At 41.4% G+C, this 19,242-nt stretch overlaps 1 long non-coding RNA gene across 7 annotated transcripts; it reads left to right on the forward strand.

Moving 5' to 3' along the window:
* Positions 1-2,409: 2,409 nt before the first annotated feature.
* Positions 2,410-17,985, forward strand: LOC123990725. 7 transcript variants are annotated; one of them, XR_006830700.1, is made up of 12 exons: positions 2,411-2,791; positions 3,236-3,413; positions 3,512-3,671; positions 4,449-5,261; positions 12,211-12,272; positions 12,369-12,508; positions 12,608-12,667; positions 13,329-13,384; positions 13,518-13,617; positions 15,456-15,545; positions 16,252-16,375; positions 17,931-17,985. It is a non-coding gene; the product is annotated as an uncharacterized LOC123990725 (long non-coding RNA). The 7 variants fall into 7 exon arrangements; XR_006830699.1 differs by lacking the exon at positions 17,931-17,985 and adding an exon at positions 17,387-17,923 and having other exon boundaries at positions 2,412-2,791; XR_006830701.1 differs by lacking the exon at positions 17,931-17,985 and having other exon boundaries at positions 2,411-2,862; positions 16,252-17,923.
* Positions 17,986-19,242: the final 1,257 nt, after the last annotated feature.

The following is a 19,242-nucleotide window of genomic DNA, read 5'->3' on the forward strand; positions in this document are numbered from 1 at the left end:
ATGCAAATACACAAACTACAACACATAAACTGGGGAACGTAACAGTCATACACAAAGTAGAAGTGCTAACCGACATGCCAAAACTATAGTTTGTTAACAAGAAATTTGTGGAGTGGTTGAAAAACTAGTTTTAATGACTCCAACCTAAGTGTATGTAAACTTCCCACTTCAACGGTATATATTTATCACCTGGGGGATTATCACTTATGACAAGAACTGTATAAGATATTGCATTTTTTAAGCAAGGTTTTAGAGAATGAATAGATCTCATAACAGCATTATTAATATGTACTAATTGAAATGTACCAATGAGCGCTCAGTCAAAGACCCTCTTTATCTGTTCATTTGGACCAGTGAGTACATTGATACGTGAAGGCCCATGAGGCCCAGATATCAATAGCCATTCCAATAACAGACCTTTCCAATCTGGTGGGAACCAAGGACCTGACCTTGTTCAATCCCTAAACATTGATTGTTTTATTCAGAAGGCACATGAAGACATGAAGATTGTTTTCCTACCTTTTCATTACATTCAGTTTGCTGTGCCACTATTTCATTCAGGAACATTTATTGAATACATACTCAAAATTAAATCTTTGCCTATCAAAGTTTTCTTTAGGAAAAACCTCCCACTGCAGATAGTAGTCTACTTTTCATCAAAGCTGTATGCGTAGTCTATTGGTAAACTGGTATGGTCACATAATGTTATAATTATCTGCCATTACTTTCTGTCAACGTCAGCAATCCCATCCATCCTTACAAAGCAGGTGGTATATCTCTAATGTAAAGCTCATTTGATTAACCTCACTGTCTATGCATTATGACTGTCTAATACCAACAACTACCCAGAGGCAATTAACCATTACATCTCACTTTCTAATGTCATGAATGCAATTTTCACAAATCTGGTATTTGATCATGTAATTATCATAAGTGAATTGTTTGCTTTTTCAACTTACCAAGGGACAAGCCTGAAGAAATGTTCGAGCTCAGTCTCTCAGGATGGTGATGTCAGGGTGAAGATGACAGCCTTCTCAACCTTCCCCTCTTATGGACGAGGCACCATCAAAACCACAACAAAGACTACATATCCCACCTCTTAGGCATGACACCATTCAATGACCTGTGGTAGTGCTGTGGCCCAAGATGAAACCTTAAAGTGATCATGTAGGTTCCTATGATACCTAGTGTACAGCTATACCAAACATAGAGGCAGGGTATGTCAATATTCAAGAAATTCTAGAAGTTTGACAAATTATTTAAAAGTCAGAGACACTGCCAACCCGCAACAAGATTTAATTGTCTATAGATCAAGTATTGATTTTCATACACAACATGCATTTTATGTGTCTAATGATTAGACATGTTGTCATTTCTTTGTCAATAGTTACTTTCTAATTGTTCCATTAATTGTTTGTTTGTTTTTTACAGCAGAATTTGCTTCACATGTTTGTAATCTTCACAATAACAATGTCTGACCTAATTTTTCCAAAAGAACATGTCAACAGTGTTGGTCCTTCTAAGTGTCAATGATTTACTAAACTATCTTGTCTTTGTTGATTAAAAACAGATTTTTGTTAAAAAATGAAATCCTCATGAAGTACATCAACAAATAATTATTTAGTAAGGATTATCTTTATTGAGCTACATTTTGTATTGTGCTATGCATAACATATGCATATTCACCAAGCATAAACCAGATGGAATGTCATTCACAAGCACACAATTTATTTCTGCAATCACATCACCAATAATTAGAATCCCAGCACCATCAGTAAATAAAAAATAACTCATTTCAAAATGTATTCTCAAGTACTCTGTAAGTTGTCAAAACAACTGGCTTTACATAGGAACGCCAGTTAAACACCTCAAAGACCACAGTTCCTCAAATAAACATCTCAAATCACTGCAAAAAAGATCTCCATCACCTCACATATCTGTGCATTTCAAAGACGTCATCAACATAATTTGGGAGCGACACTCCTTGAGCATTTCGCTACACTCGCATTAACATCTGCTAACCATGTGTATGTGACAAATCAAATTTGATTTGATTATTTAGTATTACATTCACTGAATAAGTAGAGATTTTTAAGATACAAATATTACACACTCATTCACTCATCATCTGTTTGATGCCTGTATTAGCTAGGCATAACTTTGTTGTCATGAGTTTAGTGACTGGAGTTCAGTTTTCTGTATGAAGGAGACCTTTCAGCATGAGATTGTGAGCATACATGACCGAAAAACACAAATCCATTCTGGCATTGACTGCACAAGTCCAAACTAGAAAAGATAACACAAACAAGGGTCATGGTTGGCCTAAAGTTTAAAATGGACTATGGACTACTAAATGTCTATCCGTCACCCCATTTTAATCAGCACTGATCTGTGTACCTGCAGTTTATGGGAACAATAGCCTGTGGTCTTGTGTGAGATGCACTTTAAGACTGACCCTTTTTTTGCCTGTCTTCATACTGTTCTATTTTTGATGTGGCTTTTGACAGACGTTCCTTTCCCGGAAGAGAGTGTAAACATGGGGGACCACGTGACATCTAACGGACAGGGATTTAAAGGCACAGGAAAGAGGATAGTGCATGAACACTTTGGTTTAAAATAACAGGAGTAGCTGGAATTTATTGGATATCATAATTGTCAGTGTTAACAAACACAAAAATATGGTGTTTGTTTGCACCCCTTTTCCAAGGTACTGTAACATGTTTCCATGTTTCTGCAGGAGGTTGGAAATTGTGGCTAACTGCACAACTATATTGGCGAAATGAGCAGTACGGTATGGACGTCGTAAACTGTTTATTACAATGTGATACATTTGCAATGGCTTTGCGAAAATGTTTAACCAAGGTCTGTTATGCAAATGACTTTATCTCCTTACCTTCGTTGTTAGCAAGCTAACGTTAGCTACCATGTCAAACAAACATAACGTCAACTAGCTGCAGTAACGTTACATGGCAAGATAAAGCATGTCCACGTTTTAATACAATGGCATCGTTTGTCTAGCTATATTTGTTATATTTTTATTTGTTTTCTTCTTCAAACTGCACTGTTGGTTAAGGGCTTGTAAGTAAGCATTTCACTGTAAGGTCTACCTGTTCTTTCGGCGCATGTGAGAAATACGATTTGATTTGATTTGAGTTGTTACATTAAAGTAGCACTGTAGCTAGCGAGCAAACTGAGTTGCCACTGGATAATCTCCATTCTGTGGATATTTCTGCAGAGAAGAGTGAATCCACATTAGGACCATGTCTCAGATCTCAGCTGAGGAGGAGTCTGAACTTCAGTCTGTTGAGGCAACTGCTAAAAAGCATCAAGACAGAATCTCAGGTGCATCTACCAATTTAACGTGCAGAGGAATTATTGCTTAATCTGGAGGAGATGGACAAGAACTTCCATAAGTAAGCAGAATTTAATACCTTCTCATTTGCTACAATCAAATCTGTAGTAAATTATATCCATTATTATCTAACGCTTGTTGAATATCCGTCTTTTTCAGTTGTGAATTTGTTAAGTACCTGCGGCAGTATGTGGAAAGCTCTCTGAGAGCCGTTATCGAGGAGGTGACAGAGAGATGTAACAGGAGAGGGACATGCTGTTGGGTCCGGTCAGGACACCTTGGTTCATGCTGTTACAAGGAGGACTAGAGAATCTGGAGAGTATGTATGGTGTCTCTATAAAGCATTATCAGTGAAGACTTGTCACAAGTGACTTATCCTTTACTGTATTCCCAACATGGCTCGTCACTTACTTCACAGAATATGCCATTGCTTACAGGGAGTCTAAAGCCTATGTGCTTGTGTGCTTCACAATGAATACAATCTTGAAGCAATAGCGGCAAGGTAAAAATCTGTCGTTCTGCCCCTGAGCAAGGCAGTTAACCCACTATTCATGGCACCAAAGACGTGGAAGTGGATTATGGCAGCCCTCTGCACTCCTCTGATTCAGAGGGTTGGGTTAAATGCAGAAGACACATTTCAGTTGCATGCATTCAGTTGTACAACTAACAAGGTATCCCCCTTTCCCTTAGTGAAGACTAGATTTTTCATTGTATTTACCTGTCTCATTTACTTTGTGTAAAATTTCATCAGGTAACAATAATGTCAATTCCTGCGCCAAAGCATGCGATCTTATCCTCCATCGGATAAGTTTCGTGATAAGTGCCTAAATGTCCTTTTATCTACTATACTTTGTTTCTGTGTATATTAATGCATGTGTATAGATGACCTAATGTATAATAACTGTTACCAATAATGTAGAAAATGTCATGTACATGACGCGAAAGGAACCACTGTACCATGTCCGACTATGTTTGTTGCTCTACCTGAGTGGTCCACATTATGGTAAAAGAAAATCTGTAATATGTGATGTAAATTATTATGTCATTGTGGAATGACACTTAAATAAATTTCTAACCTCTACTTTGTCATTTATAGATACAAGCAAATAATTAGAAACACTGAAGAACACGATGATGGTAGTTGTTGAACCATTGATGAATACGTTTGAAGAGGACCAACTGAGAAGGAAGGAGATGCACAGGGAGAGCCAACATCCTCAGTTAAACAGCCATTACACAGACAACTGCTCCGACAGTCATTCTTCCTTCAATCAGGTAGTACCATGTTAAAGAATTTGCCTAAAAGTCACTCTTGCAAAGTGAGGATCCACCCAACGATCCATTGAATGGCTTTTTATACACTACCGGACCAGTATCATTATACCGTATAAACATATTTTGTTGATCTGGATAAGTAATACTAATATACTTGTAAATCATTACATTATAGGCTTAAGTTGTTTGTGTTGCCTCTGTGTTGAGTTTGCAATCAGTGTAATTTATGCTGTCTAATTATAACTCACGAGCACAAAAAAGTGAATGTACAGTAATTACACATTAACTACAGTTGCAAATGTTTCCTTAGGGTTATGTATTTATCAAACAATAGCAGCTGCAAGTACTTGCTGAAAGGTTGGACCCTAGTAGACCTAAAGAGTTAAAATGATTTCAATATGATTTATATTCTGTATAATTTGCTAGATTATTACTAGATTGGTAAAAGTGTTATTAATTGCATCCAATGTTGTGTGGTCTCTGAGAGTGACAGTGATGTGGTGTGCAAGTGCACTGGGAGGCCATGCAGGGTCTGTGTGGTGCATAGACCTCGGATGTGCTGAGCTGTGGGAGTTGGAGCAGCCTGCATAGGAACCTCTCAGCTGCACTGGCTGACCCAGACCCTGACCTCAGTGTAAGTCACTGAAAATGCTCACACAAAAGTTGGCACTTATGATTGGAGATAACATGTCCTCAGCAAAATGCCTTTCTTATGTAACTTAGAAAGTCATATTAATGTACTACTCAAAGGAATGCAGTCATCCTGGTTTTGCTAATACAACAAAATGTTAAAAGGTAAAGAGCTGGACAGCTTAGTTTGGCAACTGAAGATGTCTGATAGATTAACTCAAAGTAAAGTAGGCCATCTTCATACGCTATTAAACATTGACAACAACGCTTGTAGGCATTCTTAGAGTAGACATTTAAAATCTCTGTCTTTATACTAGGTCTTTAAAACCCCTTAGAGTCGATTTCCGCACCCTGCGTGTCATGCAGGTGAAAGAGGACCCAAACGTGACTTAACAGAAACAGAGTTTATTAAAGTCCAAAACGGAATAACAGAAATCCTCTAGATTTGTAGAGGGGAAAACAACTGGAGAAGCGGCCACAGACTGCAGGTCGCTTCGGGTAGGCGCAGGCCGTAGTCGACTGAGACACCTGCTCACACGCAGCGTCTGATGAAGGCACAAAACACGACAGGACAGGGTGATACACAATCACGGCAAAAACACGACAGGACAGGGCGAAACGCAATCACAGCATGGTGAATACAATACAAGGAACCGACGGGACAGGAACGGATCACAAAGGAATAAATGGGACTCTAATCAGGGGAAAGGATCGGGAACAGGTGTGGGAAGACTAAATGATGATTAGGGGAATAGGAACAGCTGGGAGCAGGAACGGAACGACAGAGAGAAGAGAGAGCGAGAGAGTGAGAGAGGGAGGGGAGAGAGAGGGATAGAAGGAGGGAAAGAACCAAACAAGACCAGCAGAGGGAAACGAATAGCATGGGGAGCACAGGGACAAGACATGACAATAAATGACAAACATGACAGTACCCCCACTCACCGAGCGCCTCCTGGCGCACTTCCTGGCGGCAACGGAGGAAATCATCGATGAGCGAACGGTCCAGCACGTCCCGAGACGGAACCCAACTCCTCTCCTCAGGACCGTAACCCTCCCAATCCACTAGGTATTTGACCGTCCCCGAGAACGCATGTCCATAATCTTATGTACCTTGTAAAAGGTTCTCGACAAGGACGGGAGGGGGGGAGGGAAGACGAACGGGGGTGCGAAGAAAGGGCTTAACACAGGAGACATGGAAGACAGGATGGACGCGACGAAGATGTCGCGGAAAAGCAGTCGCACTGCGACAGGATTGACGACCTCCAACGGACCAATGAACCGCGGAGTCAACTTACGAGAAGCTGTCGTAAGAGGAAGGTTGCGAGTGGAAAAACTCTCTGGCCGCAACAATACCTTGGACTCTTAATCGTTTACTATCACCGTCTGTGCCCTTAACGGCAAAGTTTCTCCAGGTGCGCTCACAACGTTAATGCACGCTGACTCGGCAAGCTGGGATAGAGGCTGGTGACTCTGAAACGGAGATAACCCGGTATTGTGAGCGTATTCTGCCCAAGCTGTTCTGCCCAAGACGCAGGGTTTCTGAAAGAAATGCGTAGTATGCGACCAATCGTCTGATTGGCCCTCTCTGCTTGACCGTTAGACTGGGGATGAAACCCGGAAGAGAGACTGACGGACGCACCAATCAAACGACAGAACTCCCTCCAAAACTGTGACAATTGCGGGCCTCTGTCTGAAACGGAACCACTGGAGGCCATGAATTCTGAATACATTCTCAATAATGTTTGTTGCTCTCCTTGTTTAGCGAGGGGAATGAAATGTGCCGCCTTAGGTCCAACATTAGGTCCCCGCAGACAAAGGCAGAAGTCTAAGGCAATGTGAGACCATGGTCGAGAAGGAATGGGGATGGAAGTTATTATGAAATCACGCTCCTTGAATGGCAAGATGCCTCGAACACCGGGATGGCCCCTAACTTGGCAGAGTGAGCCCACTGAAGAACAGCCAGAAGTGGAAACAGGAACGAAAAGGAGGTTACTCGCAGTGTGCGTACCTTAACCTGTCTTTCAATTCCCAGACTTTAAGACAACACGCCCGTAAGGAATAATCCCCTCGGGATCAGTAAAGCCACAGAAGAACTAAACAGACGGGATAAGGCATCAGGCTTAGTTCTTGCACCATTAAGAAATGAAATACGAGCTTGACGGGCATTAAGTCGTTTGCAGAACGGATGTACCAAATGGTCTGTCCAAACGAAGGAAGGCCCCTCCAACCACTGTCGCCATAGGGCTAACGGATGGGAGCAGAGTTACCCCATCATAGTTGCGCTCAGATTGAGAAAAATAAGCGCAAGGATGAACCTTATCGTCAGACTGGAAGCGCTGGGATAGAATGGCTCCCATTCTTCAACCTCACAATGAATTGTCTAGTGACGTCAGTAACCACGTAAACGTTCTTTTAGAAGATCAAAAGCTCCCTTGACCACTTAAAACACGTCTTGACAGAAGTAAGAGCTGTGAGATCCAACCCGAAAACGAATCCGATAGAAATTGAAACCTGGCTGCAACTCGACACGTTTATATCACTGACAGCTTGGACCAGAATATCTGAATTCAGCGGAAATAACGGAACCGTATGAAAAAGCACTTCTCAGCCTTTATTTTAAAAGGCGCTGTAGTTGAACGTGCTGAACATGAATCTCGAGTGACGGAGAAAAAAATCAGGATATCGTCAAGATAGACAAAAACAAAAATGTTCAGCATGTCTCTCAGAACATCATTAACTAATGCCTGAAAAACAGCTGGCGCATTGGCGAGACCGAACGGCAGAACCCACTCAAAATGCCCTAACGGGTATTAAACGTTGTTTCCACTCGTCCCCCTCTCTGATGCGCACGAGATGGTAAGCTTACGAAGGTCCAGTTTAGTAAAGCACCTGGCTTGCAGAATTCGAAGGCTGATGACATAAGGGGAAGCGGACAACGACTCTCAACCGCCAACTCATAACAGAGCACCGTCCCCCTCTCAACAAAAAGAACCCCGCCCCGGCCGGAGAGGAAGAAGGCACCATGGCAAAAAAGTGAAGACACAGTCGAGAGCCCTACGTTCGGGAGCCGACAGAGAAAGTGTTTCGAGGAGGAGTGGTCCCCGGAAGGAGATCAACACCACAATCATCAAGACCGGTGAGGAGGAAGGGAGCTGGCCCGGGACCAGCTGCAAGACCTTGCTGAACTCCTCCGGCACTCCTGTCAAATCGCCAGGCCCCTCCTGAGAAGTAGGGACAGAAGAAACGGGAGGGATGGCAGACATCAAACACCTCACTAAAGAAAAAGATTACCAGACCAATCAATAGAAGGATTCATGACATACCAGCCAGGGATGACCCAAAACAACAGGTGTAAATTGAACGGAAAATCAAAAAAGAAATAGTCTTATTACCAGAGGTCAAAGGCAGTGTTCAAATTAATTGCGAACATGGGCGCAGGCCTATCCAACTCTCTGAAAGGAATGTCATGTTTCCGAACCCATGTGTGTCCATGAAACAACCCCCAGCCCCAGAGTCTATCAAGGCACTACACAGTGCATGAACCGGTCCAGCGTAGGTGCGACAAAGTGTACAGGACTTTGATGGAGAGACTTGAGAAGTTGCGCTCACCTGTAGCCCTGCAGATGAGTCTGCTTTTACTGACATGAATTAACAAAATGTCCAGCAACTCCACAATAGAGGCACAGGCGGTTGGTGATCCTCCGTTCCCTCTCCTTATTCGAGATGAATCCCTCCCAGCTGCATGGGCTCAGTCTCAAAGCCAGAGGGGGAGATGGTTTGCGGAGCAGGGAAACATGATGCGAGCTCTCTTCCACGAGCCCGGTGCGAAGATCTGTCGTTCTATGCGGATGGCGAGAGCAATCAAAGAGTCCACATCTGAAGGAACCTCGGGAGAGTGTGGAGTCCCTCCAGAAAAAAATGTTCCACTCACTAGAGGCAAAGAGTGCGAAACTTGGAATAATCCGTTATGGACCGTTCACCTTGGCATAAGGAAGCCAGGGCCCTAGAAGCCTCCCCACCAAAAACTGAACGGTCAAAAACCCGAATCATCTCCTCTTTAAAGTTCTGGAAATCGTTAGAGCAAACAGCCTTGCCTCCCAGATAGCTGTAATTCTCGAGCCCGGCCAGTAAGGAGAAATGAGTCATATTCTAGAGTATGGGTTGGAGAGAGAACACAATCTCAACTGCGTGAGAAATGCAGTCAGTCCAAGGTGGGTTATTTAGGTTCTGGAGGCTCGGCAGGCCAGGAAGTAAAGGTGGCAAGACGAGACTCTGGAACTGTCCAGAGAGGTGGAAACCTGAGCAGCCAGGTTTTAGCCTGGCGAGCAGCAGACAATTCCTGCTCATGTCTGCCGAGCATGGCTCCTTGGATCTCGACGGCAGTGTAACGAGCGTCTGAAGTCGCTGGGTCCATTCCTTGGTCGGTTCCTTCTGTCATGCAGGTGAAAGAGGACCCAAACGCGACTTAACAGAAACAGAGTTTATTAAAGTCCAAAACGGAATAACAGAAATCCTCTAGATTTGTAGAGGGAAAACAACTGGAGAAGGCCACAGACTGCAGGTCTTCGGGTAGGCGCAGGCCGAGTCGACTGAGACATGCTTCTGATGAAGGCACAAAACACGACAGGACAGGGTGATACACAATCACGGCAAAAACACGACAGGACAGGGCGAAACGCAATCACAGCATGGTGAATACAATACAAGGAACCGACGGGACAGGAACGGATCACAAAGGAATAAATAGGGACTCTAATCAGGGGAAAGGATCGGGAACAGGTGTGGGAAGACTAAATGATGATTTAGGAACAAAACGGAACGACAGAGAGAAGAGAGAGCGAGAGAGTGAGAGAGGGAGGGGAGAGAGAGGGATAGAAGGAGGGAAAGAACCAAACAAGACCAGCAGAGGGAAACGAATAGCATGGGGAGCACAGGGACAAGACATGACAATAAATGACAAACATGACACTGCGGAAATCGAATAAAAACAATTACCATAAAAATCTGTCTATTTAAGCTAAAGATATCTGTTTTTTGCATTGGATTTACCGCATTTGCTGATGTCACACTTCTGCATCTGCGGTGAAAGGTTACAGAGCTAGGACGGTGTTTGTCAGACAATGAGACATCCCGAAAATCAGTCTTCTCACAAAATCATCTGTAGCATCCGAACAGTTTGGTTTACACAATAATATGGAAATGTGAGACTCTCACGAACAAATACATGTCGGTTGTTTTGCTCTAGGATGCCCACAGGCTTCACAAGACTTGTCTGAAGGTCCCCTGGTACCATTTGAAAAAATGGATGGAAGTATGTATGGAGACTGTTAAGTGCCAAAAATAAGGGTTTAAATACATGTAAACAATGTTTCCTGATCTTTCTTATATCTCTCAGATATAGGACAGACACTTCAGAACAAACTTCCCTTTTTATTTAATTTTTGGGACTGTTATTCCATGTAGTGAATCTGTTATTCAATGCGTTTGTATGGGCAAATAGCAGTAAGGCCAAATAAAATGTTCATGAAATACTTTTAAAATATATTTTTTGATACTTCAAGGGGTCTTAAAATTCTAAATCAAATAGCAAAATTATCTTACGTATGACCTTCTTAAAACAATTCCATAAACCTTAGTGAAACCCCTTACCCCAGTTTAGACAGGGCTTAGAATGTAATGGGCTAAATAGAATAAGATACTCTAATATGGGAATTCACCCCCTAGGGATTTTGTGTTCTGTTTTGTAAAAATCTTTAGTTTTTTATTGGTCTGATGAACATTTGTCACAGTGAAATTGCAAAAATTCACACCTGCATGAGTCATAGTTTTGTTGATCCTCTATTCAGGATAAGGTCCGGGGCTTTTTGATCAAAAACATTCTCTTCTCCACTGAATGTAATAAGAGAGATCTACAACAGTTTAGGTAATTCATTAGTTTTCTCCTATATGTTTCTGAAATGTCTTGTTTCTTTTTCTATTCAAAGTCTGATGTGGATAATGATGTGAATAATTGTAACGGCGTTCGTCTGTTGAATGAAGAGAGTCAGACCGAAATGCAGCGTGTAGGTTATTCATGACTTTAATGAAGGAATTGCGGTACATGAAATAACTGAATCTAAATACAAAAACAACAGAACGGAACGTGAAACCTATTACAGCCTATCTGGTGACTACTACACAAAGATAGGAACAAACACCCACAAAATACAATGACCAAGGCATGACAATAATGTATATTTTGCCTTCTGACAAATAGCTAAAAGTCTGGAGTCTGACTTCATGTACCTTAAACTGGGGCTCCCGAGCGGTCTAAGGCATTGGATCTGTGCTTGAGGCGTAAACACTTAACTCACTTGCCTAGTTAAATAAAGGTAAAAAAATAAATAAACTGAGCCTCCTGACTGGATCGGTGTCACGAACCGGCTCAAAGCCCGTAACAAAAGGGAGACAACGTGGAGATAAGGAGAAATAAAATATAGATTTATTTAATAAGTAACTAAGTATAATATACCATGGTGTCTGTAATCAGTAGTCAGTAGTGTAAGTGAGTGTTTTGCATGAATGTGATAATGCAGGGTGTTGAAAGGTTCCAAAGAAAACAACCAAAAAACCACTAAGAAAAACAACCAAATCTATAAAGGTGTCTGCATGGAGAGAGTCTCCTCCATGAATGGGGAAGTGGTGTATTTATCCTGGGAGACACCGGGCCCAGGTGTTTCCCATGTAGCTGACGACCCTCCCAACTCCGCCCACCAGCATCCTAATAAGGAAATAACAGAGAGAATACGGCAGACAGAGTGGGAGGGTCGTCACAATCGGTTGGGATTGATGTAAACAGACCGGACATTACTCGTCTTCTAAAACACGAATGCACTCTGTAATGTGATACTAGCATGGCAGTTATACCCTTATGAATATGATATAGTTTTTATTCACATTTATTTTTCCACCAGATGAAACTAATGAATGATTTTCAGAAGGAAGTGACAATCTTTTGGATTCGCCACCCACAAAAGTGAGATGTTCTATTTTACAGTATATTCAGTAATCAGCACTTGCAAAGTAACAGTTTAGTCTAAAATGTAATTTGATATCCTCTTTGTCTCACTAGGTACATGGAGGACATAATAGAGTACTTTCTCCCTCCTGTCCTTACACCCTGAACACGGGTTAGAGGCACAAGGGTCAGAGAAAGCCTTGCACCTCATTGCCTTACTGGATATCAAAGCCACCTGGTTTAATAGGTGGATGGTGAGCACAATATTAACCTAGCTTCTATTAACACTACAAGAAACCAACTAACCAATTGTCAGTGCTGAGTGAAGATGATGTCAGTCCTGTCTCTTCCAGCATGGTTACTACAGCAGGACCGTGGTCTACAGGGTTCTGGAGATGAAGTACAAGTCTCTGGTGAGTGAGTGATGACTAATCTTAATGGTTCTGTTCTGTGGCAGTGAGAGTGGACTGGAAATGAGGGTGGTGGTGAGATTGATGATGAGCTGATGATTGACCACTCCAGGAATCTCAAGGGTCTGTCTCTGATTCTCCTCCTTCGTGATTAGAAATGAGTTCCCAGTTTGATTAATATTAAATGCCTTGCCTTTATAGCTATTAAAACCTTGCCATATATGTAATGCTTGCCTTACAGTATGACATTGATGGATGATGATGTCACGCCTTGGTCATTGTATTTTGTGTTTTTGTTATATGTTTGGGTAGGCCAGGGTGTGACATGGGTTTATATGTTGTTTTCGTATTGGGGTTTGTATTATTTGGGATCGCGGCTGATTAGGGGTGTGGTATAGGCTTGGCTGCCTGAGGCGATTCCTAATCAGAGTCAGGTGATTCTCGTTGTCTTGGATTGGGAACCGTATTTAGGCAGCCTTAGTTTCGCTTTGTATTTCGTGGGTGATTGTTCCTGTCTTTGTGTAGTATTCACCAGATAGGCTGTAATTAGTTTCGTTCCGTTTGTTGTTTTCGTCTTTCAGTTATTTCATGTACCGTGATTCTTTCATTAAAGTCATGAGTAACCAACACGCTGCATTTCGGTCCGACTCTCTTCTTTCAACAGACGAACGCCATTACAGATGAAGACATTACACTTGCTATTCATAGTTATATTCTGAGGTAGAGTTCTGGAAAATATATTAACTTAATTCATTTTAACTTTAAACAAAGTAATTTCCTGGTCTTCAGTTGTCTTTTTTTCAGTGTTTAAAACATCCCTTGGATTATTGTAATGAGTGCTGTTCTATCCCAGATTTTGTAGCAGCTCTTCAGCAGTGTATCTATTGAGTCCTGTGACCCATTCATAGACGAGACGGGTGAGGTCATCCACTCTATCGAGAACCAGCACATCAGTGAGTTCAACTTTAATCTACACGAGTATTTCTCTATTCTATTTCAATTACATTAAAACCAAGATTTACTGTAGCACAACACCAACAATTGACATGTAGGCCAATTTCATATCTAGTTGTTGGAGGTGAAAATGTCTATTTATTTAACCTGTTCTATATCCCTTGAGAACTCGATGCAGGCGCCAGAAGCTACCCCTCACAGCTTGCCTCCATCTCTCCCTATTGACCTAGTTCACACACCTCCTTATCCCACTCTGTGGTGGAGGGTGTTTAGATGCTGAATAGGTCAAGTCTTGTTTAGGCGGACCGTATCAGGAGTTATCAGGCTGGTTTGTTTTCCTCTGTGGTCTTGGTCTGTCCTCCTCCTCTCCAGGCCCAATGGCTCTGCTACTATCTATCGCCAGAGTCGTGGAGTGCTCACATGCACTGATAGAGATGACCACTGTGTATACTGTAAAGTCTGGGGAGGAGCTGCATAGTGTTGGTGTGGATGGAGGGAATCACTGACTGGTCAAGCTCAGGTAGTACAGGGCTCATGAAAAGTCTTGAAAAGCCCAGATTGTCTATGACCATGCAATATGTATACATCATTTAGTCCACGATAAAACGAATGGCTTATGTGTGGACTAGAGCTTACTCTAATTTTGCTAATTAACTTGTGGTAGGCTATATCATTCTACGGGGTAATTAAGTAAAGGAGACTCTGGGTTATGAAAATGCAGAAAGTATTTAAGAATCCATTAGATGTTTTGTCATTTGGTTAGGACGGAACATATTACCTATCCTACGCCTGTATTCTAATTCAGACTAGCTTCTCTATTCTCTCTCATGCTAAATCCATTGAGACACTATTTTTCTCCATACATTGTTTCTCCTGAATACAGTACAAATGTCCACAGCCTCATGTATGATATGGAAGGCCGAGTGAAAAAGAGACGCTTAATGCATCACTATGCTGTATAGTTCTCCTTTAAACATAGGTGTTATTCCCTCCCTGCCTGTCTCCTGAGCCCAGATAGCTGTGTTATCGTCAGAGAGGAGGGAGTATTTCTCCGGAACGTGCCTCGTGTTATCTGGCGTAGAGTGAGGTTGCGTTCTTGACCTTGCTTTGGATGAGCACAGATAAACTGAACCCATTGTCAGTGATTGTACAAAGGCTTTTTGTCCCTTAAACATTTGTAACATATTGTACAAATTGTAACATCGAACACATTTTTTTTTTTGCAGGACGAAAGATATATACAAAATAATTGATGTACACAACTGTACACAATTCTGAGCACCAGTTTTGGCTCGTGAGTGCTACTTTCAAAATTACTGGCTGAAATTATACAAAACCTTTGTAGTGTCAGAACTGCCCGTTGTGTGTTTTAATTGTTTTAGCATACGCTAAAAGATAGGTTTGTGAAGAAATTGTATGAAATTACATCAGTATGCTATTTGTTATACATCAGTTTTACCTGGTCAGATGTTAATTGGGTCTAGACAGCGTTTTATATATTATGTTCCCACTGTTGAATTATGACCTTGTTTCTGTTCAGGCATTGCTAAAAGTACTCTTCACTGACAAAAAGCTGGAATACACTTATTTTGTTCACTCATTATGTGTGCTAGGAAGGGAGAATGGGAGAAAGCTCTTTCCCATCAAAGTGGGGAAAAGCAAAGGAATGAGCAGAAATAAAATGTTTTTTAAAAAAAAGTCTTATCGTTTTAGATAGTTTGACAGTTATTTCACAGAAGTTACGTAGACCCCATCCTTGAGGTACAGCAGCTGCAATCCATTATTCTATGTTGCCACCCTAACTGTCTGATCAATTTATAATTTTCCTGTCTTACAGATCCAGTCAGTCTGACAGACCTGGTTGTCATTCTGATTAGCATCATGTACCAACACCCCAAACCTCTGCACGGTGACTCGTTGCATGCAGGTGTGGTTCACGTTGCCTCTCCCATCCCTTGACTCACTACAAGGCCGTCATTTACACATGCTGCCCAGCTTCCGATTAAGATTATTAATTAACTATGAAAGAAGGTGTAACGGATACTGTAGTATGTGTCTTAGTTTTTATGACAGCCCTTTATCTCGATATAGTGTTCTAGAGTACACCCACTTTAATTCTGACAGACCTTTCGTCTCGACTCTAGAGAACACTGTGATACTCACTGAGAGGAGACGTAACAAAATCACTGAGATTCACTGGCGTGCCATAACCTTGTATTGAGCCATTAAACATGATCTCAGTTGGTGACAGCAACACCTCTTTTATTTCCCCTTCACTTTCTTGACCAACACTACACTACCTATATTCCAGTCAAAAGATCAATAATAATGTACCTTCCCTGTCTCACAAGATATCCTTTGTTTGTGCTTTGTCACTAACTAGTTTACAGCTAAAAAAACAGCCATATCGTTTGTTATCTATGTTCAGATAATGATAACTTTTACTTAGGAATTTACGCTGTAGAATTTATGCTGCAATTCTACACTGCACCTGAACTGACCCCTGTGGATGTGTGTCTAATCTGTTGAGGGTATGTCAAGAGTTACATATGCACTGTATGAGTTGTCTGTGTCATTTTGTATTCATTCCGCAATGTGCCCAAAGCCATTTCAATTCGTTTTGTGTGTCACAGGCCAGATTAAACTCTCCAGAAACTGCACTCATATAGCAGACACTCTCACAAGAATTGCCACCACGGAATGAGGATTGTCGCTTTTCTTATATGAAAGAAATCTAGTTTCTGCCGAGAGTGAAGGGTAAGTTAAAACTGATTTGATTCAGTACACAAGGTGCTTATTTATTATTATGAATATTACATTTTCAGCATACTAAGTATACTAAGAAAGTATGTAGAAGTTCTTTCTCGTGTACTTACCGAGCACAAATAGGAAATTGGCTTGTTTAAGGTCAACTGCAGCTGGGTTTTTTTATATCTCAATACAAAATCATTTCTGGGTAACAATTAAGTACCTTACTGTGATTCTTAGCAAGAGCAATTTCTCAAGCAAGTGTTTTGATAGGACTGTCTGGGAGTGAGTGAGGAGTAGAAAACTGAAATCTAGCTGTTATTGAAATGGATCACTAGCCACTTTAATAATGTTCCGTATCTAACATTACTCATCTCATATGTATAAACCGCACTCCACACTATTCTACGGTATCTTAGTCACTTTTAAATTGTGTTGACATATTGCATCTCCCATTTCATATGTATATACTGTATTGTATTCTAGACTACACCACTGACTGTTAAACAGACATCTCCAGCACATCAGAGGCTGCTGCCTATAGACAGATTAGGAATCACTGGCCACTTTAAGGGAATGGACACACTAGCCACTTTAATAATATATCTGTATCTTGCATTACTGTATGTGTAAACTGTACTCTATACTATTCTAAGGTATTCTAGGTATCTTAGTCATTTGAGTTGTTTGTAAATATTGCATCACCCATCTCATATGAATATACTGTATTCTATACTCTGCCACTGTATCTTATTCCAATGCTGCTCTGATATATATGTATATATATTCTTAATTCATTCCTTATTTAGATTTCCATGTATTTTGTGTATATGTTGTGAAACTGTTAGATATTACTGCACTGTCGGAGCTAGAAGCACAAGCATTTTGCTACACCCACAATAACATCTGCTAAACACGTGTATGTCAACAAATACAATTTGATTTGATTTATTGGCAGAGAGGTTTGGAACTCTTTCTTATTGGTCTATTGTGTAATTTACAACCTGTTGATGTCACCAGGCAGGCCATACTCCATCCTACCATAACAGGCAGATGATGTCACTCCTACGCAATGCTCGTCCCTTAACCGATCTGTCTTGTAGGATATGGAACTCCTCTCTAAAAATAAAGATTTTGCTCATCCATTTAACACTAGTTCCTTGTTTATTTAACCTTAATTTAACTAGGCAAGTGTGATACAGCCCGGGATCGGACCCGGGCCTGTAGTGACTCCTCTAGCACTGATGCAGTGCCTTAGAATTTTGGGATCCAATCAGGATCCAGTTCAGAAAATCACCAAAACATTTACAAATGTTCTGAAAATCTGTGAAAATCCCTCCGCTCTCGGAAGCTATGATATACTGGCTACTTGGAAAACCATGTTCGATCAGCTGAGCAAATTTGCTCCAGCTAGCAGGCTAGTGCAAGCTTGTTTGAATGGCCATACGGTAGCTAGTTTGCCAGCTTGTCGAAGTGGTACAGCACCAAAATTATGGGACTGTTCTCAGAAATCAGCATGTATTGTATCTGACTGACTGGTATTTTGTCCCATTCCTCCATTCAGATCTCCTCTAGAGCAGTGATGTTTTGGGGCTGTTGCTGGGCAACACAGACTTTCAACTCCCTCCAAAGATTTTCTATGGTGTTGAGATCTGGAGACTGGCTAGGCCACTCCAGGACCTTGAAATGCTTCTTACGAAGCCACTCCTTCATCGCCCGGGCAGTGTGTTTGGGATCATTGTCATGCTGAAAGACCCAGACACGTTTCATCTTCAATGCCCTTGCTGATGGAAGGAGGTTTTCACTCAAAATCTCACGATACATGGCCTCATTCATTCTTTCCTTTACACGGATCAGTTGTCCTGGTCCCTTTGCAGAAAATCAGCCCCAAAGCATGATGTTTCCATCCCCATGTTTCACAGTAGATATGGTGTTCTTTGGATACAACTCCAAACACGACGAGTTGAGTTTTTACCAAAAAGTTATATTTTGGTTTCATCTGACCATATGACATTCTCCCAATCTTCTTCTGGATCATCCAAATGCTCTCTAGCAAACTTCAGACGGGCCTGAACATGTAGTGTGTTTCTGATGGTAGGCTTTGTTACTTTGGTCCCAGCTCTCTGCAGGTCATTCACTAGGTCCCCCCGTGTGGTTCTGGGATTTTTGCTCACCGTTCTTGTGATCATTTTGACCCCACGGGGTGAGATCTTGCATGGAGCCCCAGATCGAGGGAGATTATCAGTGGTCTTGTATGTCTTCCATTTCCTAATAATTGCTCCCATAGTTGATTTCTTCAAACCAAGCTGCTTACCTATTGCAGATTCAGTCTTCCCAGCCTGGTGCAGGTCTACAATTTTGTTTCTGGTGTCCTTTGACAGCTCTTTGGTCTTGGCCATAGTGGAGTTTGGAGTGTGACTGTTTGAGGTTGTGGACAGGTGTCTTTTATACTGATAACAAGTTCAAACAGGTGCCATTAATACATGTAACAGAGGAGCCTCTTAAAGAGGAAGTCACAGGTCTGTGAGAGACAGAAATCTTGCTTGTTTGTAGTGACCAAATACTTATTTTCCACCATAATTTGCAAATAAATTCATAAAAAATCCTACAATGTGATTTTCTGGATTTTTTAAAAATAATTTTGTCTGTCGTAGTTGAAGTGTACCTATGATGAAAATTACAGACCTCTCTCATCTTTTTAAGTGAGAGCCACAATTGGTGGCTGACTAAATACTTTTTTGCCCCACTGTATATGTAATTGCTCAAATATAATTAAGTATCAAAAGTAGAAGTATAAATAATTTCAAATTCCTTATATTAAGAAAACCAAATGGCACAATTTTCTTGTCTTTTAAATTTACAGATAGCCAGGGGAA

Source organism: Oncorhynchus gorbuscha, linkage group LG12 (assembly GCF_021184085.1).
Source record: "Oncorhynchus gorbuscha isolate QuinsamMale2020 ecotype Even-year linkage group LG12, OgorEven_v1.0, whole genome shotgun sequence".
In the NCBI taxonomy this organism is placed as follows: domain Eukaryota; kingdom Metazoa; phylum Chordata; class Actinopteri; order Salmoniformes; family Salmonidae; genus Oncorhynchus; species Oncorhynchus gorbuscha.